General features: G+C 38.3%; 1 long non-coding RNA gene and 1 other non-coding gene across 2 annotated transcripts; one reads left to right on the top strand and one right to left on the bottom strand.

Annotated features, from left to right (window-relative positions):
- Positions 1-1,333: 1,333 nt before the first annotated feature.
- Positions 1,334-14,132, bottom strand: LOC137501823 (uncharacterized). The gene is made up of 4 exons (XR_011018625.1): positions 12,898-14,132; positions 1,813-2,189; positions 1,606-1,714; positions 1,334-1,471 (listed from the first exon to the last, which is right to left on the bottom strand). It is a non-coding gene; the product is annotated as an uncharacterized lncRNA (long non-coding RNA).
- On the top strand, positions 3,299-3,371 carry TRNAS-CGA (transfer RNA serine (anticodon CGA)). Its single transcript has one exon. It is a non-coding gene; the product is annotated as a tRNA-Ser (tRNA).
- Positions 14,133-15,418: the final 1,286 nt, after the last annotated feature.

The following is a 15,418-nucleotide window of genomic DNA, read 5'->3' as shown; positions in this document are numbered from 1 at the left end:
GCCTAAATTTCATTATTTTACAATCATCCTTTACTAATATTTCCATACAGTTGTTAATTCTACTTAGGATGGATAAAGATAAATCCCACCGACATTCTGAGTCAATAGGTCTAAAAGTTGTATTTAATGTATTAGAGATGAGAAAAGTACAGTAGTAGATATTTTGTATTAATAGCTTTATACTCACTCTGATGTTATGTTATAAATAATTAATAACAATTCATCTCAAAGTGTCATACAAAAAAATATTTAGACACTATTTTGAAGCTGCTGATAAGTTTTTATTAAACCAAAGATTTTATCTTTTGTATCTGCGGATATTATATATTAGCAAATAACTATCATTTGGAGATATTTCAATTTGACATTATGCCTAAACTGTACAAGTTAATGGCACATACTGTATTGTGATAATATGATGTGCAAGGGAAATTTTGTTACAATTCCTTAAAAGTTGTATATTTTTGATACTTCATATGTTTATAAACAGTTTTTAAATAAAGTGCTGAAGGAAATGGAATATCTCATACATTTCTCTTATAAATAAATGGTACAAGATGATTTATGTTTTGCCCAATTCCTAAGTAACCTCTGACGAGGGAGGTTGTCATCATCATCATCATCATCATCATCTTCATGTGCATCAGTTTTATACCAAACTAGCCATAGCCACCCATTGATGGTGGGTTCATAGGAATAAGATATAACAGTGTTATTGGGACTGTGCTGCATAATGTGGATATGTTCTTACAGATACGGGGCATCTCTTTCTTACTAGGTTTGAGTGACTTGGACGGTAGAGGGCCAGCCAGCTTTATGAGAAAATGTTAGTGGGTTCGATACCAGAGGTATTTGAAGATGCACATATACAACAGCTTCATGTCAATAGATTTACCAGCATGTAAAATAACTCCTTTGGGACATAATACTGGCACCTTGTTGTCTCCAGAAACCATAAAAGTAGTTAGTGAGACCTAAACCCAGTAATATTATCATCTATTTCTTATTTTGAGTGAAATTATATAGAGCAGATACAAAGACATATTTGTTTTTATGGAGTGAGAAGAGGCAAGTACATCTTAAAGCATGTTTCTAAATCTGTCGAAGAGCTTCTATTTAGATAGCCAGGCTGTGTAACTCAGATGGTGGTATGTTGACTTTCTGACCACAAGTTGGCAAGTTTGATCATGGCTCAGTTCGGTAGTGTTTGAAGGTACTCAAATGAAGGGTACAGGGAAAAAAACAGGTAAGTCACTTTATTCATGAAACCCAGGAATCAGTTTTTTAATTTGAAAACGCAATAAGTGCTTCTAAAACGAAGTAATTATTTGAACCAAAGTGAAATATTGAAGTCTCAGGTGTAGCGAACCAAGTAAAAGGGTGCTTAGTGCCCTGAATGTCAAGATTATCAAACAAAGCCAAAAATTTCACTCATACACCACTTTCTTCAGGGAAAAACCAGGTAACTCACCTGAAACAGAAAGAAAACCGGGCATGTCAGCCCCTATAATTTTATGTGTAAGACTGTAAGACCATATAATTACTATTATTTTAATGGAATTTAATAATAATAATAAGAAGAAGAATAAAGCCATGGTAACTCACAGTTTATCATTCATGTGCCAATCCCTGGAAAAACTTCACTGCTGGCTGACCACAAAATTTCGTGAGGCTCGTATAACTTGGTACTTAGCTTTGTAAATACGAAGAGAACCTGAGGGCAATTGAGAGATTTGTTTCAAATTTTCCACACAACTAATTTTAACAGGAAATGAAAAGGAGAGAATTAGATAAATATATTAGCAATTTTACCTGAATAGGCCAAAGAAGGTAGCTCAAATTCTCCATTCTTCCGTGTTGAAACGCCTTTGACAGCCTTTTTTTTATGATGCTGGATTCGAAAGAGCCATTATAAGAAGCTCGCCAGTGCAGTAGTCGATGGTGGTTGGATGAGGCCACAAGTTCCCTAACGGGTTGGGTCTTAAACGGACATTTAAGTACATATTTCTGATCTAAAAAATATTTCCAAGCAAATAGCATTTCATTGCAGACTGTCACCACAATGAAAGGCGATGGTTTTAATCTTGAGTTTGCAATCATGCTTATGAAGTCGTTTGAAGATTCCATCCTTTGTTTCATACTCCACAGCCCAACGTCCTTATCAGATTCCATGTATGAATGTCCTCGTTCTGGAAATGTGATCAAGTTTGTTAAGCCATGGATTAGATTATCAACAACATAGTGCATGAAGCGAAAAATGATGAAATTCTTGTTTTGCCATCCACAGAGTCACAATATACTTGAAGCTCTTCAACTTCATCATCAAGGTAGTTCATAAAGAGAAAGGAGGCAACCTCGTTGGGCCCTTTCTTCCCAATACCCTCATGGTACACATAGAAAACCGACGTCCCAGTAGAGAGAATGTGGATGTTGAAAGATAGAGTTACAATGAGATACTCGCGGACCACACTGCTCTCTATTGGGAGGCAGAACCTGTTTCTTTGCCTGTTTCATATGTCTAACAGATAGTCCTTCCCATGAAGAATCTGATGGCACCTCAAACTAAATTTCGATTAAAAAGTGACTTACCTGGTTTTTACCTTGTACTCTTCAAATGTGGCAGCCTCGTGTTTGTAGTTTTGCTGGAACATAAAAGAACTCCTGCAGGACAAAATTTTTGAGCATCCCAGCATTTCCAAGTATCATTAATAATAGTTGATGGGATGTAAAACCAACTACCAAAATTGTTATTATATTTAGACCCCATTCTAAATCCTGAGAGCCTCCGTGGCTCAGACGGCAGCGTGTCGGCCTCTCACCGCTGGATACCGTGGTTCAAATCCCGGTCACTACATGTGAGATTTGTGCTGGACAAAGCAGAGGCAGGACAGGTTTTTCTCTGGGTACTCCGGTTTTCCCTGTCATCTTTCATTCCAGCAACACTCTCCATTCTCAATGAATATTGAATTTTCACGACCGCATTGTAATCGAAACCGACTTTCAACCTATTAGGTCGTGTTACGTACATTTAGTACATGTTGAAGAGATGTTAAGTACAGAACGAAAATGGCCAACCAGACACCAGTAGGATCCGAACCCACAACCTCCCGATTTTGCGTCGGTTGCTCTACCAATTGAGCCATGGTGGCCTAGGCCATCTTTGTTCTGTTGGAAAGGATCTAAGCTACAGATCTGGTACTACTACCTCAACGGGCAACTTAAGCGCACTCTACAGTGTGATGGTAGTAGTACCAGACCTGTAGCTTAGATCCTCTCCAACAGAACAAAGATGGCCTAGGCCACCATAGCTCAACTGGTAGAGCAACCGACGCGAAATCGGGAGGTTGTGGGTTCGGATCCCACTGGTGACTGGTTGGCCATTTTTGTTCTGTACTTAACATCTGTTCAACACGTACTAAATGTACATAACACAACCTAATAGGTTGAAAGTCTGTTTCGATTACTCTCCATTCTCATTTTATAGCATCTATCAGTCATTAATAAATCACTTTGGGAGTGACGACCTCATCGTACCAATAGCCTATACCAGCTTCATTCATTACATCCCTGACCCGGTCAATGACTGGAAAACAGTTTGTAGGTTTTCATTTTTTCTAAATCCTGTCACATGGATTATATATATTCAGTGACCTGGACAATCTGACCCAAAAGCATTCCACATACAGCTGTCTATGTGAGGAGAAACTTCCAGTGCTTCTAGAATTGCCAAGCAATGCTTCATGATAAAGAATACATATGCAGGTGGAGATCAACAATGACTGCATTCAAATATGCTCAGCTTGTATCAAGTTTACTACTCGTTACAGATGAATTTTGTATGTGGTTCCAAAAGCTACCATCAGCCATCCATCAATGTGCAACAAATGCAAAGTTTGTACAGCTCCTCAAGCAGCTGTTGTGGTCTCCATCCCAATTTTAAAAGCAAACCTTAGGAAACCAAAATTGTAGTAACCCATTAGTGCCATGTGTTACCATATGGATTAATTTTCACGTCTTTTTTTTAATTATTTTTTTATTTTTTTAGTACTCTTGGCAGCAAGAAAGAATCTGTAAAGCTGTGGTGTCATCTGACAGAGAAGTGTTAGTAGAATTGAATAATCGCGTTTATTTAATTGAGGAATTTTTGTTCAAAAGGTGCTATTTCCAATTCCAGGAAATAAATCTATTTTCGTCCATATTCATTACAGTAGTTTAATATTAACTGCCATGAACAGTCCAGATCAGAAAGATGTAATTCCTTCAAAGGTGTACCAAATCTGTGCCTTTTATTTTACGTTTCCTATGCTTTCCTCACAACTTTATTAAGGTGGAAATAGCACTTTTTGAATAGACACTCCTCAATTTTAAAATCTATTATTGTAACACAAGGATTGGTGGACTGTTGTTAATTTTCAAATTCATATGAAATGGCTGCCGACTTCACGCAAATAGGATATCAAACTTATAAATGAAGTAGTTTCATTAGATTATGTTTACAGTAATATTGTGTACACTTCATTATATACCGTTGTTGGGAGAAATACTGACCCGCAGCACATGAATCACTTAGAACGGAAATTTGTTGATATAGTTCATGCAATACTTAACCTTATAGTTCAGTTCTTATGAGTTTTGACTTGACATTTGAGCGCTACCTTTTGGTGGAGGCTAAGTAAATTAATAAACAGCCAATCATAGGCAGCCGATCGCTTCGATAGAGCATGTTAGACTCTAGTTCTGGTTACCATTGTTGTCGATCTGTTGTTTTCTGTAACCACTTGCTATCAACTGTGTATTGTATTGTGCTCATTTCTTTCCATGGTCTTTGTCAGTTCACTCGGTCATTCTTGATAAAGCACCAACACTGGCAGCTAGAAATAATGAGTTGATTGAGCAGTTGAAGGAGCACAATATTTCGGTTCATGATAACATAAGGAAGGGCAGGGGGGGAACTCGTGCACCTTGTGAAACAAAAAGGCTTAGTTACCCAGTTTACGTGGTGGCTGAAATAGCCAGGAGAGTGAAACCTCAACAGATGCTGGCAATGCCGATAGTGACTCAGAAATGAGTGGTGTATTCCTTTTGTAGGATTTTTTCCTTCCTTAGGAGAAATTGAATCTATCAGCAACGCAAGCTCTTCAAGATGGTGAGTAGAAATTTCATTTCATTTTCTCACATTTTATCTGTTCGAGCATTGATTTTTCAAAATCTTATAGCCTTATCCTAAATATGTTGTGTGTTATTGTTTATCTTATGTGAGTTATGCATTTGCTACAAAGAATAATTGATTCTGGACTTATAATCGAGTATATACTTTTCCCAAAAAATCAAAAAATAACGTTCTTGGAAGGAAACCAAAATTTAATTTCATCGATTGCAAATGTTAAAAACATCATCCAACTGATGAGCCCACTGCTACACTGGGGCGAAACGCTGGTAATTTCACGACTGAAAATTCCTAAAGAGCTTAAATGTTTTATATACATTTCTGTTCATGTTGTGTGTTGGGAATCAGCTGTTTGTACTCGTAACAATTTGGCACCAATGTCTGACTTCCAGTTAACTGTTAAAATTACAGGCTAGTCAGTTTGACATGCATTGCATGTAAGCTGTGGGAAAGCATTCTTTCTGACTATATCAGACATGTTTGCAAAATTAATAATTAGTTTGATAGAAGGCAGTCCGGGTTTAGGAAAGGTTATTCCACTGAAGCTCAACTTGTAGGATTCCAGCAAGATATAGCAGATAACCTAGTTTCAGGAGGTCAAATGAACTGTGTTGCGATTGACCTATCCAAGGCATTTGACAGCGTAGATCATGGAAGACTACTGGCAAAAGTGAGTGCAATTGGACTAGACAAAAGAGTGACTGAATGGATGGCTATATTTCTAGATTATAAAACTCAGAGAACTCCACATAAATATAACCATCAAGATCTTCAGTCAGTAGCATATCCAGTGCTTCCGAAAGGGAAAATCTCTTCCTTTAAAGATGATGTATGAATAAAGTAACATGACCTGACAGCTGCAGCAATTTTACCGAGTAAAAAGATTCAATAAGTACTACTACGGCATTGTACACCCATGCTATTTCAAATGCTTAAAACATGTGATTATATTTCACCTTCGAACTTAGACCAGAAAGATCTGTCATCTATAGTTCCGTTTCTATGAGTTTCGACTTGACAGTTTGTCAGGTTTGGTAACAGCCGCCCAACCCTCGGCTAGACAGTTGCAGATAGTACCGTCTACTGTCGCATACGGTAGCAGTATGTACCTGACCTGCAGGCATCTGAGGTGAATTTCCTTAGGTCCACAATTCAAAAAACCCAAACTGGACAAGTTAAGGAATGATATGGTTAGGAAGAAAGCTGGGATTGAGACATAATTTTTAGATTGGGTCAGCATGTCCAGGCTGAGGTGGTTTTGGCATGTAATGAGGAAGGAGCCAACAAGGGCAGCATGTGATGACTTGGAGAGACAAGTGACAGGAAAACAGATTGTGGGAAGACCAAGAACCCACTGGATGGACATCGTAAAGATGGACATTGCAGATCGGGGAAGGATACTGGAGGATGTCGTTAACAACAGAACGTATCTCAATAAGACAGAATGGAAGAGGCTCGCCAACAGTACTCAGGAAACTGGAACTGTAAAATGATAATGATGGTGACTTCAGTTTCTCTATAGAGCTCATCTGGTTTTACCAGCACCATGTCTATAATATTCTTCCCTCTAGTTGGTTCAATCACTTTCTGAATCAGCTGTCCTTCCCAGATTAACCTACAATTTGCCATTTGTTGGTCATGCTTCCTGTCATTCGCATTACCTTCCCAATTGACATTTGGTAAATTGATATCGCCTGCTACAATCACGTTCCTTTCCATATTGTTTCCCACATAGCTGATTATCTAATCAAATAATTATGAATCAATGTCTGCATCACCCTTTTTCAGGTCTATACACTCCTAAAACATCAAGTTGCCTATTATCTTTAGAGATGAGCCTTACACCTAGAATTTCATGTTTGTCATCTTTAAATTTTTTTATAGCTTACAAATTATTCTTTCACCAGAATGAATACTCCCCCTCCTACCATTTCTATCATGTCTCTGTGATAAACACTCCAGTTACGCCCAAATTTCTCTCGTCTTGCACAAATTTCAAAGCATGAAGACTTATTTACATCTCCTGAATACCATTAACGAAAGTGAAAATAGAATGTCAATACCGGTATCTTAAACGGTTAACGAGTTGTCATTAATGCTTTCATGGCCTGTACTTAAAGACATGATACTATACAGTATCAGGTGAACATCTTAGCTGAATAACCCTGTATAATTTGCTAATAACTACACCTTCATGGATACCTCGCAATTGTTGTCGACAGGGTAACTTCTTGTGATGCAGACCGGGTCAGAGGTGTTCTCCGTGATGCAGTGGCAATTTGTGACATTTTACTCTGGCAGGGGTATGCTGTCATCTCTTTCTCCTTCCCAATCGGTCCAGTTTTCACTGATCAGCACCACAATATTTTTAGATGAATAATAATAATAATAATAATAATAATAATAATAATAATAATAATAATAATAATAATAATAATAATAATCCGATGACCCTGGCTGAATAGATATCTGGTTGTTGCACTACAACAGTAAATAATTAACACTACAATGGCATTTACACACACATTAGTAGGCTAACGGCTATTGTAATCACGACTACTGTGGCACTGATCAATAGTTGTTCCCTTGTTACCAAACTTTCAGCATATACTTGTGCATCTGGAATGATTATCCTTTGTTTACTTCTCACGGAGGATGTAGTCAGGCAGTGCACATGGCTGCAAACCTGTTTACTTAGGAACTAAGCCCCATGTTAGAGCCATAAAGCCTGAACAAGACCAGTGGTCTGGACTGCTTAGGGTAGGGTCTGGACAAGACCATTGGTCTGGACTGCTTAGGGTAGGGGCTGCACAAGACCATTGGCCTGAGTAGGTTAGGGTAGGGTTTCGACAAGACTAGTTATATGGGGACAAGCAAAGGTGGTTTGGGGGCATAAGCCTCCAGGTTAGATCCGCAAAGTGGCCTTAGGCCTGTAGTTTCCTGTGGAAACACCATTGGTGTGGACTGGTTAGGGTAGGGCCTGACAAGACCATTGTGGACTGGTTAAGGTAGGGCCTTGACAAGAACATTGGTCTGGACTGGTTATGGTAGGGTCTGGACAAGAACATTGGTCTGGCTAGATTAGGGTAGGGGCTGGAGACGATAGTGGCGCATTTGATGAGGGCTAGTGGTGAAAAGGTGAATCACAAATTTTTTCTTGCCGTGTGGACGGACAGCGCATTCTTTGTAGGCTAGTGGTGGAAAAGTGAATTATAAGTCTTTTCCGTACTTTTTTCCTGATAGAGAATGCTGTTCATTCTATGTGGACTAGGGGTGGAAAGGTGAATTACAAGTTCCTTCCGTACTCTTTCTTCCTTGAATGATAGGAATTTCATTTGGTCCGTATTGAAATGAGATTACAATTAAATTAAAAATATATTGTGGTTCCACCTATTCAATACAAGAAAACTTATTAATGCAAGGTTGCATTATAAGTCAATCACAATTGGGACCAGTTTCGACCTCTAGTCAGGGTCATCATCAGCCTTGGGACAAATATTTCAGAATCCCTACGGGAATCAACATCTGTATCATCTAATGGCCAAGCAGGCATCAATTCTTGGTAATGAGACAAAGTCTCTCATAGTGCATTGGCACTGCCGGTGGCTCCAAGTAGCCTGCGCAGTGGCTTCCATGGTTTGCACTAGCCATGCATCTTGGTAGGTGTGCTAGGTACCAAGTGATGAGCCCAGCCTAGCACACAGGGACGAAATGCTGGCAACCAGGAATGAGTTAACTGGAAAATTTATAATGTCCAATAAAGGACCATTTATATTAGTATTATAAATTTACTCATTTGGGACAAATATTTCAGACTCCCTATGGGAATCAGCATCTGTATCATCTAATGGCCAAGCAGGGATCAATTTTTGGTAATGAGACAAAGTCTCTCATAGTGCATTGGCACTGCCGGTGGCTCCAAGTAGCCTACACAGTGGCCTCCACGGTTTGCACTAGCCATGCGTCTTGGTAGGTGTGCTAGGTACAAACTGATGAGCCCAACCTAGCACATGGGGGCAAAATGCTGGCAACCAGGAATGAGTTAGCTGGAAAATTTATAATGTCCAATAAAGGACCATGTATATTGGTATTATAAATTTACTCATTCGGGATAAATATTTCAGATTCCCTATGGAAATCAACATCTATATCATCTTTAGCCTGTCATTCAAAAGGTGCAAGGATAAAATTCACTGGCAAATAACAAGAGTACATAGAAAACATAAACATTTTTCACATGACAAAAGTTCAATATCATATAAGAAAGATGCACTGGGTATTCAAACGTCTTCAATTTTTCAAAAGATACAAGGTAAAAAATTCACTAGCAAATAAAAGATGTAGAAAACAAACTTTTTCACAAGACAAAAGTTCAATATCACATAAGAAAGATGCACTGGGTATTGAAAGGTCTTATAAATCTTGATGTGGAGATAAATAATTATATCGATGTTGGATCTTGTAGTCAAATGTTTTATAGATTAAGAAACAAATATCTGGTTGTTATTGTTTTTACGCAGAAAAGTTGAAGTCAAGCACCAGTGAGAAGAGAAATAAGTGCAGTATTGGAAGAATTGAGTATCACAGAAGAATGAAGGTATCATTAAATGAATGCTCAAAGAGTTCTTAAGGCAGCAAAGTGGTCAATCTGAAGGTCAAATCATTCTGAACCATCTTTGAGAATAATTCCCAGTTCAGTGCAGAGATAGAGACATTTATAGAAAGTAAAAAATCAATTTATGAGGTGGATGGGAGTAAAAAGGCATGAGAAAATATAATATAAAATTTCATATTGTAAAGAATGAAGATTTTATGACATGCAGTGAGGGATAATATTTGGAAATGAGTAAGAAAAAGGAAGGGAAAACAGAAGATAGCAGATTTGAAAGAGAGATAAAAGAAAGGAGATAAGGGGAGTGGAACTAAGTTGGGTCAGGTGGTTGAGGTAATTGGGGCAAGAGACATGGATAGGAACTATGTAAAGGTGGAAAATTGAAAAAAAAAAATTTAAATGAAAATGAGAAAGTCAAAAAGAATATATATTTGGTTTTCTTGAAATGTCATCTAAATTGAAATTGGGATTGAAGTATTGGTCGAGATGGATGAAGCAATTTTCTGTTGTGGAAAGAAGAGGGCCTTTATTTATTATTTCAATTATTTGTATGTCTTATTTTATGTTAGTGATATGTTGTTGATATATAGTGTTGTCAATCAGTAAATGGTGTGAAAGTGACAAAATTAGAGATTTACTTCATTCATCTGTGAAGTTCATAAGGAATGAGTTAAACCATTCACTGTAATAATGAAGGAATATTATGTGTTGTTTGTGAAGGTGGATGATGAGTCATTTAATAACGTTCCATCAGTGAGTTTTAAAGTTTCAAGTTCATTTGCAGAAAGTGTTTTACAAAAAATGTGTGTTTGCCTACAGAACATTTTAGGTTTAAATTGTAAGCTGATGCTTGTGAAGACCTGAAATGTGACAGATGGACAAAGTTTGACACTTTGGTAAGGCATCTCACAAGTTATTCTGATGAAATAAAATAACGTATGGCTTTTAGTGCCGGGAGTGTACAAGGACAAGTTCGGCTCACCAGATGCAGGTCTTTTTAGAGTTGACTCCCGTAGGCGACTTGCGCGTCTTGATGAGGATGAAATGATGATGAAGACAAAACAAACCCAGCCCCCATGCCAGAGAAATTAACCAATTACGGTTAAAATTCCTACTCTGCCGAGAATCGAACCCGGGACCCCTGTGACCAAAGTCCATGGAGCCGGACACTTATTCTGATGATAATATTGATCTCACTGTTAAACTTGTTCTTTTGATGAACCTTATGAAAAAATGGACTTGAGTTAGATTGTGAATTAATTGCAGGGAGAAGTAGTAAAATAAAATTTGTCCTGGAACAGTTAGAGCTCTTTATAACTAATCAAATAAGATACTCTCCAGAGCTACTGATATGGGCTGCGACATTCTCTCATTATACCAAACAATAAGACATTTGCTGTTTTAAGTGAATTGTCAGTGTTGATGTTGGTACAGAGTCAAATAGTATTCACAGACTTTTGAAAACAACAGACACCAAATAGCACTAACAACACAGACATTACATTACCACCAGACACAGACACTACACTCCCTTCTCCCCTTTCTCCTCAAACATCAACCGAATCCGTGACCGAGACCTTACTAGTCTCGAGACCGGAAACGCAGGCCAAGTACACACAGACCAAGAGCAGGCGTAAAGAACCTGCTCCTAAGTCACAGGAACCACCAACAAACAACACTCCCACACCAGCAACTCAAACCCGCACACCTACCAGACGCACACTCATCACACAATGCCTTAAATTAAATCATTCTGCAGCAGTTTGCTCAGAACCCACTCGCTGCAACAGATGTGGCAGTGACTGATTTTAAGGTACCAAGGGACCAGGCGAGGTGCTCGAACTGCCAAGACAGTCACACCGCCTCATTCCCTGGTTGCCCTTTTCTTAAAAAGGCAATTAGAGCTCACTGCAGGTGTGCACAACAACTAAACAGGCACACAAAACCTCCCCCTCTATTAAGTCTCCAGATTCCACCGCCCTTGAATCCCAGTCCTCTCACCAACTCGCACACCCACCAGCCCAGCCAAGATACATCCAACCTCCTGCACATATTACTCCTCAAGTTACTCTTGTTGCAAAACACGCCCCTATTACCCACCATGCCAAGCAAACAACTCATCCTACATTAAACCCTACCCCAACCCACACCAAGTAAAACCATCCTGCCATGAAAAATACCAAAAGTTCTCACTTCCCACCGAAACGTGAAGCAGTGGAACCTCGGGTACAGCCGAGGCGGAGCACTACAAGCTGCCAAATTACATGAATGCTGCTTTTCTAAATTTTAAACATCTGCACACTCACATAAATTTCAATTCATAAATTATAAATATGTGAATACCACTGGCACAGTCCCGTTGCCATACCAAAGCAACATTGGGCGTGGTCGGTACCCGGATCGGTGACCACCCAGGACTACCACATAGTGATGTACACTAAATTGCTTTGTCAGCCAACATAACTGCGAGGCCACTGCCCTTGTCACACATACCAAATTGCAAATTTAATTTTTTACCCATAAATCAACCCCCACACAAGTAATAATTATTTACCTTTTCAAAATTTTAAAACCATAACTTAATACAATCATTACAAACCGAGTGAGGAGCGCAATTAAGTGCACCGTATCGGTACTTTTCACACCACCTATCTCTCTGGAGATAGGCGGCACATACGGATAACCAGAGGTCTGTAAATGTACAACTACCGAGGCCAAAGAGTTGTTTCATTCAGAGAAGGGATTGTTGCTAAAACCGGCTCCGAATTTATCTAGGAAGGCTCTGTATCCAACAACAATGGAGACAGAATACTGTATCTTAGCAGCAATGTCTTTCATCCTAAGAATATTGCTGGTTTAGAATTGGTTAAAAGTCAAGGTGTGGATGTTTCTGATGGCACAATCCTGTTTCCAAAATTAATTCAAAAGTGGTGGTCAGTCTGTAATGTACAGAAAGGTACATATACCAGAAATGAAGATGTTAGTCAAATTACTGGTCCTGATGACATGAAACTTTCATTCCTTACATGTTTAAAAACATACATAAACTTATGGCACATGTCATAAACAGAATCAAGTGAAACATACACAGCTTTGACACACACACACACATACTTACCTTAGTGATAGCACTGTGTAAATATATTTTCAATAAGTACCACTGGTACAGACAGACAGGTTAGAGGGAATATTTGGTGTCTACAGGAGATTGAGTGGTTGTACTTATAATGTTTCTGTGGAACAAATTCCGGAGTCCGAAAGAAAGCTCAAAATATTAGGTGTATTGAAGATGAGGTCTGCAAAACTTGGTGAATTTTCTTTGAAAGACTTTGCTCATAATGTCTGTAACAATAGCTGTGATGGAATTATTGAAGTACGGTAGTTCACATCACAGTTCCCTTTGAAACAGTGCAGATTTTGGTCTGCATTGCCAGCCACACCATTTTGCAAGTGATTGAAATATTATGTAAAAAGTGTGATGTCTGCGTTAAAATGTTGCAAGCTGAAAATGAATTGCTTGTGGATAGTGACAGAGAAATGATGATGTATTTTAACCTAGTGAAGAGAGGTGGTTTGAAGTGTCCATCATTGATGGTCATGTCCTTGTGTTATAACGTTTTCAGACTTTTCCAGATGTTAATTACAGTTACAAACCAGAATTTCTTAAGTTACAGAATCAAAGAGAGATACTGTAGTGTTAGGATTTCAGTTAATTGAGAGCAGTGTATGTAATCTTGATGACGAGTCTCAGTGTAGTGTGAAGTTGAAAATGACGATTAAAAAGTGCATTAAGGTGTTACCAAATGTTTTTATCAATAATTATGATTTTCTTATAAGTACACCTTTAATTGTATATTTCAAGTAGGGCTAGGCTAGTGAATGTGTATTTATCGAGGATGTTGTTTCATTGTTCTGTGTAATTTATGTTTTTCTTGTAATATATTATGTATTGAGGTGATTTGCCTACGAATGTTGGTTTAATTTTGTCTTTTCCAAGTCTACTGGCTGTAGGGTTATGTTAGTGAGTCATATGCATACGTAAAGTAGTCTAGGTTGCTGAATTTTATATTTACTAAGTACGGTCAGCCATGTCGGTGCTATGGGTATTTTTCTTGTAATGTGTTGCATGTGTGTTGTTGTGTTTTACCACCGAATTTTTGTTAAACTTTGTCATTTTCAAGTGTATGTGTTGTAGGGTTATGTAAGCGAGTCAGGTACATATTGAAAGTAGTCTTGCTTGCTGAATATCTTATTTACTGAGTACGATATGTCATTTCACTCTTATGGATGATTTGTGTTTTTCTTGTAATGTGTTATTGTTTTTTTACCAACAAATATTAATTACTTACACTTTCTCACTGTCAAATGTACTGGTGTAGGGTTATGTAAGTTGGTTGAAGACTTGTTTCGATTTGGTATATTATTTTAAACCATTTCTTGTTTTCTAACTATGGAAACATGATTTATATTTCATATACTAAGTCTTCTTTATGAAGATAATGAACGTTATTGGTGTTATAAATATTATTAGGAATTAATGCCCAGCTGCATCTCACAGCAGACAGTGGCCCAATGTTTCTGCCATATTGGATTCTCCATTAAGGATTGATAGGTTGTAGTTGGTATTGCACAAGCAGTGCATGCTTTCTACGTCATGGTTACACGGCACACTAAGAACAACAGGCTACATCATGAACAGAAGTTTGGCCTTCTATTTGCGGGGAATAATACACAAACAAGCTAAAATAAGATTTGCAGCATCACACTCAACCCACGAAGAAAAATCAGTCATTTTATTTAAGCTTAAGCTTAATCATTTGACTGGCGTAAAGGCAATACAGTACTTTTAGTGCATATTGATGGCTACCAGTAAGAAATCATTGGCCTGGGAATATTTCACGCATGTTCCAAAAAATAAACTGCAGTGCCATTTTTGTTCCCTTTTGTCGTTTTTTGCGATTACGCTGTTATCATCTTCATTTCCCGTTTCCAACTTCGTGGATCATGTTGTGAATCAACGACCTCCATCGCTCCCTGACTCTCCACCACTCTTCTCCTTTTTTAAGTACATCTTCTGGTTTTCCTCCCCTCTTCTCTATGCACTCCCACACCGAATCTGTCCACCTCTTTCGGGGTCTTCCTCGTAGTCTCTTTCCTTTTAACTTCTCTGAAAAAGCTTTTCTTGGCACCCTCTCTTCTCCCATTCTCATCATATGCCCATACAACTTTAGCTTTGTTTCTATCCTGTCTTGAAGTTTCAAGATTCCTGTCCTTTTCCTTATCTCTTCATTTCTAATTCTATCCTTTCTGGCCTTGCCCTCGATACCTCGTAGGAATTTCATCTCCGCTGCCTGTATTCTACTGTCCTCTCGTTTTGTTGTACACCACGATCCAGCTGCATAAGTATGGGTTCATAATAGGTTGAATAATATACTTTCTTACATTTCTTTGGGACATCTTGGTTCCACAGAATACCCCTTACACTCTGGTAGAAGCTGTTTGCTTCTTGTATTCTTTTTCCAATTTCCTCGGTAATCTTTCCATCTTCTGTAATCACACTTCCCCAGTACTTGAAACTTCTAACCACTTCCAGAATTTTACCATTCAGTTTTATCTTTCCTCTTCATTCCTTCCTCTTC

Source organism: Anabrus simplex, chromosome 8 (assembly GCF_040414725.1).
Source record: "Anabrus simplex isolate iqAnaSimp1 chromosome 8, ASM4041472v1, whole genome shotgun sequence".
In the NCBI taxonomy this organism is placed as follows: domain Eukaryota; kingdom Metazoa; phylum Arthropoda; class Insecta; order Orthoptera; family Tettigoniidae; genus Anabrus; species Anabrus simplex.
The sequence above is the reverse complement of the archived record's forward strand: the minus strand, read 5'-3'. Positions and strand labels throughout refer to the sequence as shown.